This window comes from Pongo pygmaeus, chromosome 11, assembly GCF_028885625.2.
Source record: "Pongo pygmaeus isolate AG05252 chromosome 11, NHGRI_mPonPyg2-v2.0_pri, whole genome shotgun sequence".
Lineage (NCBI taxonomy): Eukaryota > Metazoa > Chordata > Mammalia > Primates > Hominidae > Pongo > Pongo pygmaeus.
In genome coordinates this window covers 36,415,472-36,428,964 of record NC_072384.2, presented here as the reverse complement: position 1 = coordinate 36,428,964, position 13,493 = coordinate 36,415,472, and the positions used below count along the sequence as shown (strand labels likewise).

Sequence of the window (13,493 nt, the reverse complement as noted above, 5' to 3'; positions counted from 1 at the left end):
TTCATTTACCTCCTAGCATTTGTCTTCTGAACTTTTTTCTCCCATGCCTGATACTCATTGCCCAATTTCTCTATGTTTAGTTTATAATTTAAGTCTACTCAGGAAATGGTTCACAAGTGTATCTGCATGAGTAGAAACAGTTAAGATTTAATATGTTATCATTCTCAAAAGGTAGATGCAGCTTAAAATGACAAATCAAAATTAGTCAAAGAAGGGACTCTCCTGTAACTGAGGAAATGCACGTTCTCATAAAGAGATACAGGATACAAACTTTGGATTAGAGAAGCTGAGTCTAGACCTTAGAATTAAACAACTCAAGTGGTTGGCCTGACTTCCTGAGAGTGATGCTGTCCCACCTAAGGAATCGCATAATTAAAATATTTCCTAAATTGAGGGAGGAAAGGGGGACAAAAGAAGGAAGGAATTTATAGCTGTGAAGCAATAAGTAGAGGCATCCTAAATTAGCAAAGCCAAAATTAGAAAAGTAGGCACATTTAAGAAACTATTCTTAAAATAGAACCAGGACCATCACAGCTTGAAAGCAACCTCTGTCCTTTGACATCTAAACTTTATCACTTTCATAAATGCTTGGAATTGCTTAAAAGTGTGGGTTTCTTTGCTCCTTCTTCTAAAGGCTTAGATTTAAAGCAGAACAACACAAAATAGAATTTTAAGTGATTTAATTATGACAGATTGAAAGAACAATTGCATTAGTTAATGGTCATGTTTTGACTGAGCACATATAGATTTGCAAACATTCTTGGAATTGAAACCCTAGTGCAAGGTATTCAAATTAAATGCATGTGTATATTAAAAATCAGTGTATTGCAGCATGACTAATTTATGATAATGTCTGTTGTCCTTTTAAAGCTGTAAATGCATTTAGAAAAGAATTAACTTGTCATTTTTTGCTGAACAGATGACTAAAATAAAGGGAACTGATCAAGCTTTATACATTTTATATGCTCCAGTAATTTTTTATTGGATAAAGTGGGACTATTGATTATGGAAAGCTACTGTGAAGTGCAAAGCTCTTTGCTCTTCAGCAAATGACTTTGCCAGCCAAACTCCACACATGTATTATTAATAGACTTCTATCGCCATATACAGCACTTAGCAGTACGTTAACTTTCTTACAGTAACTGGGGAACAAACCTTCCATCCAGGAGGTCTTTAAGTAGCACAATGGGGACTCGTGAAATAATACCTCAGTAATAGACAAATCCAATAAAAAGGCAAGAGTCTCCTATTGAAACAATTCCAGATTCTTTGAAATCTAGTGTTTCTTTTCTAAAACAGTATCTGCAGACTCCAGGTCATGACTCCTCTACTTTTGTTATTGGTAGTATACCTTACATTCTGGTATACATGTGCAGAACGTGCAGGTTTGTTACATAGGGATACACGTGCCGTGGGGGTTTGCTGCACCTACCAACCCATCATCTACTTTACGTATTTCTCCTAATGCTATCCCTCCCTTAGCCCTCCACCCCATGACAGGCCCCAGTGTGTGACGTTCCCCTCCCTGTGTCCATGTGTTCTCAATGTTCAACTACCACTTTGAGTGAGAACATGCAGTGTTTGGTTTTCTGTTCCTGTGTTAGTTTGCTGAGAATGATGGTTTCTAGCTTCGTCCAAGTCCCTGCAAAGGACATGAACTCATCCTTTTTTATGGCTGCATAGTATTCCATGTTGTATATGTGCTACATTTTGTTTATTCGGTCTATTGATGGGCATTTGGGTTGGTTCCAAGCCTTTGTTATTGTGAATAGTGCTGCGATAAACATATGTGTGCCTGTGTCTTTATAGTAGAATGATTTATAATCCTTAGGGTATATAACCAGTAATGGGATGGCTGGGTCAAATGGTATTTCTGGTTCTAGATCCTTGAGGAATTGCCACACTGACTTCCACAATGGTTTAGCTAATTTACACTCCTACCAACAGTGTAAAAGCATTCCTATTTCTCCACCTCCTCTCTAGCATCTGTTGTTTCCTGACTTCTAATTGATCGCCATTCTAACTGGCGTGAGATGGTATCTCATTGTGGTTTTCATTTGCATTTCTCTAATGATCAGTGATAATGAGCTTTTGCTCATATGTTTCTTGGCCACACAAATGTCTTCTTTTGAGAAGTGTCTGTTCATATCCTTTGCCCACTTTTTAATGGGGTTGTTTTCTTCCTGTAAATTTGTTTAAGTTCCTTGTAGATTCTATATATTAGTCCTTTATCAAATGGATAGATAGAAAAATTTTCTCCCATTCTGTAGGTTTCCTGTTCACTCTAATGATAGTTTCTTTTGCTGTGCAGAAGCTCTTTAGCTTAATTAGATCCCATTTGTCAATTTTGGCTTTTGTTGCCATTGCTTTTGGTGTTTTAGTCATGAAGTCTTTGCTCATGCCTATGTCCTGAATGGTATCGCCTAGGTTTTCTTCTAGAGTGTTATAGTTTTAGGTCTTATGTTTAAGTCTTTAATCCAACTTGAGTTAATTTTTGTATAAGGTGTAAGGAAGGGGTCCAGTTTCAGTTTTCTGCATATGGCTAGCCAGTTTTCCCAACACCATTTATTAAATAGAGAATCCTTTCCCCATTGCTTGTTTGTGTCAGGTTTGTCAAAGATCAGTTGATTGTAGATGTGTGGTGTTATTTCTGAGGTCTGTGTTCTGTTCCATTGGTCTATGTATCTGTTTTGGTACCAGTAACATGCTATTTTGGTTACTGCAGCCTTGTAGTATAGTTTGAAGTCAGGTGGCGTGATTCCTCCAGCTTTGTTCTTTTTGCTTGGGATATCTCTTGGCTATATGGGGTCTTTTTTGGTTCCACATGAAATTTAAAGTCGTTTTTTCTAATTCTGTGAAGAAAGTCAATGGTACCTTGATGGGGATAGCATTGCATCTATAAAGTACTTTGGGCAGTAAGGCCATTTTCATGATATTGATTCTTCCTATCCAGGAGCATGGAATGTTTTTCCATTTGTTTGTGACCTCTCTTATTTCCCTGAGCAGTGGTTTGTAGTTCTCTTTGAAGAGGTCCTTCACATCCATTGTAAGTTGTATTCCTAGGTATTTTACTCTCTTTGTAGCAACTGCGAATGGGAGTTCACTCATGATTTGGCTGTTTGTTTATTATTGATGTATAGGAATCCTTGTGATTTTTGCACATTGATTTTGTATCCTGAGACTGCTGAAGTTGCTTATCAGCAACTTAAGGAGATTTTGGGCTGAGACAATGGGGTTTTCTAAATATACAATCATGTCATCTGCAAACAGAGACAATTTGACTTCCTGTCTTCCTATTTGAATACCCTTCATTCCTTTCTCTTGCCTGATTGCCCTGGCCAGAACTTCCAATATTATGTTGAACAGGAGTGGTAAGAGAGGGGATCCTTGTCTTGTGCAGGTTTTCAAAGGGAATGCTTCCAGTTTTTGCTCGTTCAGTATGATATTGGCTGTGGGTAATAAATAGCTCTTATTATTTTGAGATACGTTCCATCAATACCTAGTTTATTGAGAGTTTTTAGCATGAAGGGGTGTTGAATTTTATCGAAGGGCTTTTCCGCATCTATCTAGATAATTATGTGGTTTTTGTCATTGGTTCTGTTTATGTGATGGATTATGCTTATTGATTTGTGTACGTTGAATCCACCTTGCATCCCTGGGATGAAGCTGACTTGATTGTGGTGAATAAACTTTTTGCTGTGCTGCTGGATTTGGTTTGCCAGTACTTTATTGAGGATTTCTGCATTAATACATCAGGTATATTGGCCTGAAATTTTGTTGTTGTTGTTGTGTCTTTGCCAGGTTTTTGTATCAGGATGATGCTGGCCTCATAAAATGTGTTAGGGAGGATTCCCTCTTTTTCTATTGTTTGGAATAGCTTCAGAAGGAATGGTGCCAGCTCTTCTTTGAACCTCTGGTAGAACTCGGCTGTGAATCCGTCTGGTCCTGCAATTTTTTTGGTTGGTAGGCTATTAATTATTGCCTCAATTTCACAACTTGTCATTGGTCTATTCAGGGATTTGACTTCTTCCTGGTTTAGTCTTGGGAGGGTGTAAGTGTCCAGGAATCTATCCATTTCTTCTAGATTTTTTAGTTTATTTGCGTAGAGATCTTTATAGTATTCTCTGGTTGTAGTTTGTATTTCTGTGGGATCAGTGGTGATATCCCCTTTATCATTTTTTATTTTGTCTATTTGATTCTTCTCTCTTTTCTTTTTTATTAGTCTGGCTAGCCATCTATCATTTTGTTAATCTTTTCAAAAAACCAGCTCCTGGATTCACTGATTTTTTTTGAAGGGTTTTTCGTGTCTCCTTCAGTTCTGCTCTGATCTTAGTTATTTCTTGTCTTCTGTTAGCTTTTGAATTTGTTTGCTCTTGCTTCTCTAGTTCTTTTACTTGTGATGTTAGAGTGTAGATTTTAGATCTTTCCTACTTTCTCCTGTCTGCATTTAGTGCTATACGTTTCCCTCTAAATAGTGCTTTAGCTGTGTCCCAGAGATTCTGGTATGTTGTGTCTTTGTTCTCATTGGTTTCAAAGAACTTACTTATTTCAGCCTTAATTTCATTATTTACCCAGTAGTCATTCTGGAGCAGGTTGTTCAGCTTCCACGTACTTGTGCGGTTTTGAAAGAGTTTCTTATCCTGAGTTCTAATTTGATTGCACTGTAGTCTGAGAGACTGTTATGATTTCTGTTCTTTTACATTTGCTGAGGAGTGTTTTACTTCCAATGGCATGGTCAATTTTAGAATAAGTGTGATGTGGTGCTGAGAAGAATGTATATTCTGTTGATTTGGAGTGGAGAGTTCTGTAGATGTCTATTAGGTCCACTTGGTTCAGAGCTGAGTTCAAGTCCTAAATATCCTTGTTAATTTTCTGTCTCGTTGATCTAATATTGACAGTGGAGTATTAAAGTCTCCCACTATTACTGTGTGGAAGTCTAAGTCTCTTTGTAGGTCTCTAACTACTTGGTTTATGAATCTGGGTGCTCCTGTGTTAAGTGCATATATATTTACAACAGTTAGCTCGTCTTGTTGCGTTTATCCCTTTACCATTATGTAATGCCCTTCTTTGACTTTTTTTTTTATCTTTGTTGGTTTAAAGTCTGTTTTATCAGAGACTAGGATTGCAACCCCTGCTTCTTTTTTTTTTTTTCTTTCCATTTGCTTGGTAAATATTCCTCCATCCCTTTATTTTGAGCCTATGTGTGTCTGCATGTGAGATGGGTCTCCTGAATACAACACACTGATGGGTATTGACTCTTTATCTAATTTGCCAGTCTGTGTCTTTTAATTGGGGCATTTAACCTATTTACATTTAAGGTTAATATGGTTATGTATGAATTTGATCCTGTCATTATGATGCTAGCTGGTTATTTTGCCTATTAGTTGATGCAGTTTCTTCATAGTGTCAATGGTCTTTACAACTTGGTATGTTTTTGCATTGGCTGGTACCAGATTTTCATCTCCATATTTAGTGCTTCCTTCAGGAGCTCTTGTAAGGCAGGCCTGGTGGTGACAAAATCTCTCAGCATTTGCTTGTCTGTAAAGGATTTTATTTCTCCCTCACTTATGAAGCTTAGTTTAGCTGGATATGAAATTCTGGGTTGAAAATTCTTTTAAAAATGTTGAATATTGGCCCCCAATCTCTTCTAGCTTGTAGGGTTTCTGAAGAGAGATCCACTATCCATCTGATCAGCTTCCCTTTGTGGGTAACAAGACCTTTCTCTCCGGCTGCCCTCAACATTTTTCCTTCATTTCAACCTTGGTGAGTCTGACGATTTTGTGTCTTGGGGTTGCTCTTCTTGAGGAGTATTTTTGTGGTGTTCTCTGTATTTCCTGATTTCCTGAATTTGAATGTTGGTCTGTCTTGTTAGGTTGGGGAAGTCTTCCTGGATAATATCCTGAAGAGTGTTTTCCAACTTGATTCCATTCTCCCCGTCACTTTCAGGTACACCAATCAAATGTACGTTTGGTCTTTTCACATAGTTCCATGTTTCTTGGAGGCTTTGTTCTTTCCTTTTCATGCTTTTTCTCTAATCTTGTCTTCATGCTTTATTTCATTAACTTGATCTTCAATCTCTGATATCCTTTCTTCCCCTTGATCGATTCAGCTATTGATACTTGTGTATGCTTCACGAAGTTCTCATGCTGTGTTTTTCAGATCCATCAGGTCATTTATATTCTTCTCTAAACCGGTTATTCTAGTTAGCAATTCCGTTAAACTTTTAGGTTCTTAGCTTCCTTGCATTGGGTTAGAACATGCTCCTTTAGCTGGGAGGAGTTTGTTATTACCTATCTTCTGAAGCCTACTTCTGTCAATTCATCAAACTCATTCTCCATCCAGTTTTGTTCCCCTGCTGGCGAGGAGTTGTGATTCGTTGGAGAAGAAGCATTCTGGTTTTTGGAATTTTCAGCCTTTTTGCACTAGTTTTTCTTCATCTTCGTGGATTTATCTAACTTTGGTCTTTGATGTTGGTGACCTTCTGTTGGGGTTTTTGTGTGGACGTCCTTTTTGTTGATGTTGATGCTATTCCTTTTTGTTTGTTAGTTTTTCTAACAGTCAGGCCCCTCTGCTGCAGGTCTGCTGGAGTTTGCTGGAGGTCCACTTCAGGCTGTTTTTGCCTGGGTGTCTCCAGCAGAGGCTGCAGAACAGCAGATTGCTGTCTGTTCCTTCCTCTGGAAGCTTCATCCCAGAGGGGCACCCACCAGATGCCAGTTGGAGCTCTCCTGTATGAAGTGTCTGTCAACTCCTGCAGGGAGGTGTCTCCAAGTCAGGAGGCATGGGGGTCAGGGACCCACTTGAGGAGACAGTCTGTCCCTTAGCAGAGCTTGAGTGCTGTGCTGGGAGATCAGCTGCTCTCTTCAGAGTCTGCAGGCAGGAATGTTTAAGTCTGCTAAAGCTGTGACCACAGCCGCGCCTTCCCCCAGGTGCTCTGTCCTAGGGAGATGGGAGTTTTATCTATAAGCCGCTGACTGGGGCTGCTGCCTTTCTTTCAGAGATGCCCTGCCCAGAGAGGAGAAATCTAGACAGTCAGTCTGGCCACAGCAGCTTTGTGGCGCGGTGGAGGGCTCCACCCAGTTTGAACTTCCCAGCGGCTTTGTTTACACTGTGAGGGGAAAACCACCTACTCAAGCCTCAGTAATGGCGGACACCCCTCCCACCACCAAGCTGGAGCATCCCAGGTCGACTTCAGACTGCTATGCTGGCAGCGAGAATTTCAGGCCAGTAGATCTTAGCTTGCTGGGCTCCATGGGGGTGGGATCCGCTGAGCTAGACCACTTGGCTCACCACCTTCAGCCCCCTTTCCAGGAGAGTGAATGGATCTGTCTCGCTGGCGTTCCAGGCACCACTGGGATATGAAAATAAACTCCTGCTAGCTCTACTTCTAAATAGCTGGAGAAAAGCTGCTTAAACAATTTTTGAAAAGCTTCCTTAGACAATCTGTTAATTTATCTGACAACCATTTATTAAATACTTACTATGTGAAGAGTGTTCAGTGCTGTGATAGAAAATCAACGTAAGGCCAGCACGGTGGCTCACGCCTGTAATCCCAGGACTTTGGGAGGCAAAGGGCTGTGGATCACTTGAGATCAGGAGTTTGAGACCAGCCTGGACAAGATGATGAAACCTCGTCCCTACTAAAAATACAATAATTAGCCAGGCATGGTGGCACATGCCTGTAATCCCAGCTACTTGGGAGGCTGAGGTGGGAGAATCACTTGAACCCAGGAGGCAGAGGTTGTGGTGAGCTGAGATCACGCCACTCCATTCCATCCTGGGAGACAGAGGGAGAGTCCATTTCAAAACAAATGACAACAAAAAGAAAACTAATGGGAGAAGATTTAAAAGATGTAACAAGTGATGTGTGTGCTAGAAGGAAAACTTGGACAAATTCAGACTATGATATCATTCCTCAGCTTTTTTGAAGTAACCCTCATAACCAGTGACAACAGAGGTTTTTTATCTGGAAAGCTGGACGCAGCATCAGCAGGATTGTGGAACTGTGGCAAGCTTCCTGGGTCCATCCTTGTCCTGGGTGGATGTCCTTTTTTGACCTTGATGATGCCAATTTCAGCTGTTCTTTATTTTAAAATACCTTTGAGTCTGTCATACTTACTATATAATAAAGGTAAACATGGAATAAAGTGCTGAGTGTATAATACTGTTCTGGAGCTACCTCACATTTTAACCTTCATTTATTTATTCCTTCAGTGTTTGGTGAGCATTTACTATGAGCCAGGCACTTTTCTAGGTGCTACTCTTTCTAAGGAAAAGGAAACAAACAAAATAGTCCTATCCATATGTATGAGATGGTGTGTTGGGACATTACTATTAAGCACTCTTAAAGGACATGATTATCGTGTTCTGGGCCATCTATAAGGTTGGTGCTAAAGTAATTGCAGTTTTTGCCATTGCTTTCAATGGCAAAAGCTGCAATTACTTTTGCAGCAACACGATAGTTTTGAAAGAGTACATCAAACAAGATTCTTAAGACAAATAACCTAAGTGAACATAGACTGGAAGTTCTCTGTTTTATGAATTCTCCAGTGGTTAACACAGTGACAGGCCAAAGCAGGTTTTGAACAAACATCCCTTCACAACACAGCACTCTGTTTCAAAAGGCAAAGGAGGTGAACAACCACACCAAGATTTCATCTACCATCCTTCTTCTTGGCACTATCCCTGACTTCAATATTCATCTAAAAATTCATCAACTAATACCCAGGGTTTTCTCAAGGAAAAAAGGATGTCTAGAAAATCTAAAATTAGGTACAATGCCTCAAAAAGATGTTAGGGAGAACCAGGCTGGTCTCAGGTGTTTGTTTCACAAGCAAATCAAAATGGGGTGCAGGGCGCCCAGATAGATCTCTCAGCATAAATTTGCACAAATAGACTTATTTTAAAGGATCTCTAGTCCATGCAAAATAAGGATAAATTAATACATACCAGAAACAAGGCAGGATGAAATAAAAGAGCCCATCTATTCAGTACCAGACCAGAGTATTGGAATGATATTTTACACATTGGCTTTTCTGTGTAGTAATATCACAAAGACTATGTAATACTCTCAGCTGTGCAGCTTCTGCCTTGAGATTTTCTTAAGAGTTTTACTTGGTATTGGTCACTGTCACCATTTAATAGTTCTGTCTTACATTCGATTCCATACTCTAAATGATCATTTAAGAGACAGAACAGCCATTTTCCTATGAAAACTGTTGCCTCCCAGTGGGGTGGCAGGAGTTGCTGGTAGGTCATCTGAGGTGTCACTTCTAAGAAAGATGTTCGCAGCTGATGTTTTTCCAATATTCTTGTGTGTTACAGTGTCTTTCACCAGAATGGGCCTCTCTATTAAAGCGCAAGAGATCTGGAATCATAGCTGTTCCAGAATCAGGCTGTGTCTCAGCTCTCTGACATGAAGCATTCACACTATTACAGCTCTATGATCTTTGTCTTTCTTTACCCCATCTACTAAACAGTACTGCCTCATCCTGCAGTGTTAGAATGCTTTTTGCCTTCCCCTTAGTTGAGATCTGGGATATAATATTTTAGATGTTAGTCAGGACAAAGGAAAGTGCCCAAGTGCCAAGGTATCCTAAATGACTCCTATCTCATCATGTTTGGGGACACAGAATAACATGACATACAAGATCATGATGCCCAGTGACAGGGGACAACCACACCAAGAGCCAAGGTGGCAACTGACAAGCAAATTTATCCTCTCTCTCATGTCCATTCCCCACCCATAGTATATATTGTGAGTGTTTAATGATACACTAGAGGTTGGGGAGGTCCATAAAATTACAAATAGACTGGAGGAAGAGGTTTCCTGGGGTCTATATATGTCTTAGTCAAAAACTACAACTTTGAAACAAACTTAAGGCTATACAATGCTAATTTTCATGTAGTTCTAAAATTTCCTAAGATAGCATAACATGAACTGTCTCTGTCTCCTTTCAAGTTAAATTAGTTGCTCCAAAGCAACTACTTGGTGGTGTGGTGGCCCAAGGGAATGCTTTTTGAAAGATCTCCTGTTAGTTACAATTCCCTTCATGGAGTCATGCCTTAGGGACGGTCACTCATAGTGTTTAGTGTGAAAATGCTGGACAGTCGAGCAGTGAGAAGAGTATCCCCCAAAGCTATGCAACTGAAGATTTACTAATATCCAGGGACTAGGGCACTTTTCTACCTATACCTTGTTCTTGAAATATTTTTCCCCTAATTTCCTGAGTGAGTAATTTATTTACTTCTTTGATTTTCCTACCTCCTCAAATCCTGCTTGTTCAAATGATGCTTCTCTAGGGACATTGTTTAATTTCATCACCTGTGCTAACCCGTCATCACAGCATTCCAGAGCCTCTAGCTTTATCTTACTTGGATGTTTTATTTTTTCCATAGCTCTTCCACCAATTGGACAGTTTATATTATTTATTTGGTGTATTTTCACTAAAATGTAGGTTCCAGGGTGTGAGGGAAGTTTGTCTGTTGTGTTCTCTGAGGTATCTCAAATGGTTAACATAGTGTTTGGCATATAGCAAGGGCTTAATGTGTATTTCTTGAAGGAACAAACACATCTCAAATAGCAAAGATAGCGGAACGGTAAAAGTCAAACAGTACTCTAAAAGATTTTTTAAAACACTATGAAGAATCAAATAAGCATGCATTTACTTCCCAGGGAGAAATAAGGTGAAGTAACTTGCTTGATGCACATGACTTGCTTATGAGTTCTGGGAAAGGAAACATGATAATTTCTGTTCCCTAATAGATTTTCATTTTCCTTTCCCTTGTTAACAGTGAATTTTAATCACTGATATAAAACCAGAAACAAAAGTTAGTACATAGCCTCTATGCTTTCCCATGGTAGAGACCACAGTCCAGATTTCAGACAAATTAGAATGTTAGCTGATGTTTAGTTGCGTTACCCATGTATTCCCCTTCCCACAACCAAGAAGAATCATTAGTTACATCATTCTCCCTATGGAACACTGATTGGTTGGTGTTTCAGTTAATTCTCCAATACTCCTATTTCCTACAGCTTCACCATTTTAAAAGTGTGTATGTGTGTGTGTGTCTGTGTGTGTGTGTGTCTTTGTGTGTCAAACTTAGCGACATTTTCAAACGGTAGAACTAGAGGGCCAGGTTCATCACCAGTGAAGTCTGTCAGCCTCTATTTTCAGACACTAAAGTTCTATCAAATGAAGACCCATACAGAAATTCATCTTGGGTACATCCTGAATTATTACTTTCCACATTATCTTGTTGAAAAAAATATGATGCACACAAATGCATGTATATTAGTAGGTATACCCTTATCTTAGTGCATATCTTCACTGTGCCTATCATGAAAGTCAGTGTGATATAATGGAAAGAATACTGGCTTCAGAGTTGAGTGAATTTGTGCTTGAATCTTAATGCCAATTTACATCCCTTTCACTCTCAAAAATGTTCCATGTCACACTAAATGTTATTTGTATTTAATTAATTTATAACTCTGCTATAATTATTGGCCAACAGTAGGTACTTGATAAAAGGTAGGCATTGTTTAACAAATGTAGATGTAATTCAGTTTTCTCAGCATTGACAGGAAGGTACCATTCTGACTTCTAAGAGAACTGTAATTGTTATTAAAAAAGAAAATGGAGGATTGCCTATAAATCACAAACATTTGAAAGTATCAGGTAGAGAATATTAGCTATTCCATGAAAAAAAAATGAAGGATAGAGGCATCAATGTCAAGGTCATCATGAAACCCAGATTTTATTCCTGCCTGTATATCATTGAGAAGCCTTCCGAAGTAAACCTCCGAAGGGAAATAAGATTTCCCAATTATCTAGAAGAAATATGTTTCTACCTCATGAAATTATTATTGTATGCTAAGAAAAAGAGATACTGTCTTTCTGGAGGAAACAAATACACCTGCAAATAGCAACAATAGTGGTCATCCTTCTTGCAGTGACTCCTATGTGCTAAGCCCTGGGCCTGGCATTTCACATGCCTGGTCTTCAGCCTTTCAAGTCTGCCACACAGGCAGTATTATCAGATGCATTCTACTGAAAAAGTAAATGTCTTGGAAAAGTTGTATAGCTTGTTCAAGATCATACTGCTAGTAAGTGATGAAGATACAATTTTAATCCAGGTATTTCAATGTTAAAAGGGACAGAGATCTCAGAGTTATGCCATTTTCAAGCTTCTGTTTTACTCCAAAATTAGCGTTTTCAAAGACTCAACACAACACAACGAGGAAGGGTTCTGTGAGGCTGAGAGTTTGTGGTAAAGAGGCATGCACTGCCTCTACATCTTCTGCATTTGAGGTAAGGAATGACACAAATCTAAGGGGTCATTTTAGCAAAAAATTAACAATAAGAATATAAGGAACTGTGCTCAATCAACACTGGTTCCAATTGGGAAGCGGGGATGTGAGTGGCTAAGAGTTTTGACAACAGAAACCTGCCTTTCTAATGCACACCTCATATCAGGTTTCAGGAAGAGACAGGCTGCAGCCCACCACCAGAACCTGTTGGGTCAGTAACCCATACCCTTCACACATCACCAAATCACTAATTCATACAGAAAACTATTTTTTCCTTATTTTATTTTTTGCTAGGGAAATGAGTCTCTAGTCACAGAAGTTACAAGAAACTATAAGAAAAATGCCTATCTTGAATAGCTACAGATTTAACAGATTCAGTTCAGGGCAGCTGTTCAGCAGGAAACATCACAAATCCATCCCTAACAGATTTCTGTCTGTTATCAGACTGGGCCCACTGTGAGCCAACAACCTAAAGGAAAACATACTGCAGGCCTTTACCCAGGTCTTTGGAGCCACACAAAATATAACCAATATCAAGATGTTAAAATGTAGGCCAGGCACAGTGTGGTGGCTCAAGCCTGGAATCCCAGCACTTTGGGAAGCTGAGGTGGGAGTATCGCTTAAGCCCAGGAGTTTGAGACCAGCCTGGGCAACACAGTGAGACCCCATCTCTATACAAAATAAAAAATATATATAGTAGCACACACTGTAGCACATGCCTGTAGTCCCAGCTACTCGAGAGGCTGAGATGGGAGGATTTCTTGAGGCCAGGAGGTGGAGGCTAAAGTGAGCCATAATTACACCATTGCACTCCACTCTGGGCAACAAGAGTTTTTATCTAAAAAAAAAAATGCTGTTAAAATATAGCCATTAATATATGTTAAATCCTTTCTCGAATATTCTCTGGCTCCCTAGGGACTCTGGAATTGAAGAATGCCACATAGCGGCAGTAAGATTTGAAAACGGAATTGAGATAGAATCAGGGTACTGCCACTCCTTACCTACATAACTTCAGAAATTATTTAATCTCTCTGAACATTAGTAGCTTCATTTGTATAATGGAGATGCCATGAATGGCCTCTTAGGTTTCTATGAGAATTAGGTGTGTTGTGTCAGGTAATAATAGCTAATCGTTACTGAGCATTTACTATGTGCCAAACACAGGATGAATTAAGTACTGCTGGTA

At 39.4% G+C, this 13,493-nt stretch overlaps 1 protein-coding gene across 5 annotated transcripts in view; it reads right to left on the bottom strand.

Annotated features, from left to right (window-relative positions):
- The window catches only part of THSD7B (thrombospondin type 1 domain containing 7B), a 906,384-nt gene that overhangs the window by 560,971 nt on the left and 331,920 nt on the right, over positions 1-13,493 (bottom strand). The window lies entirely within an intron of this gene.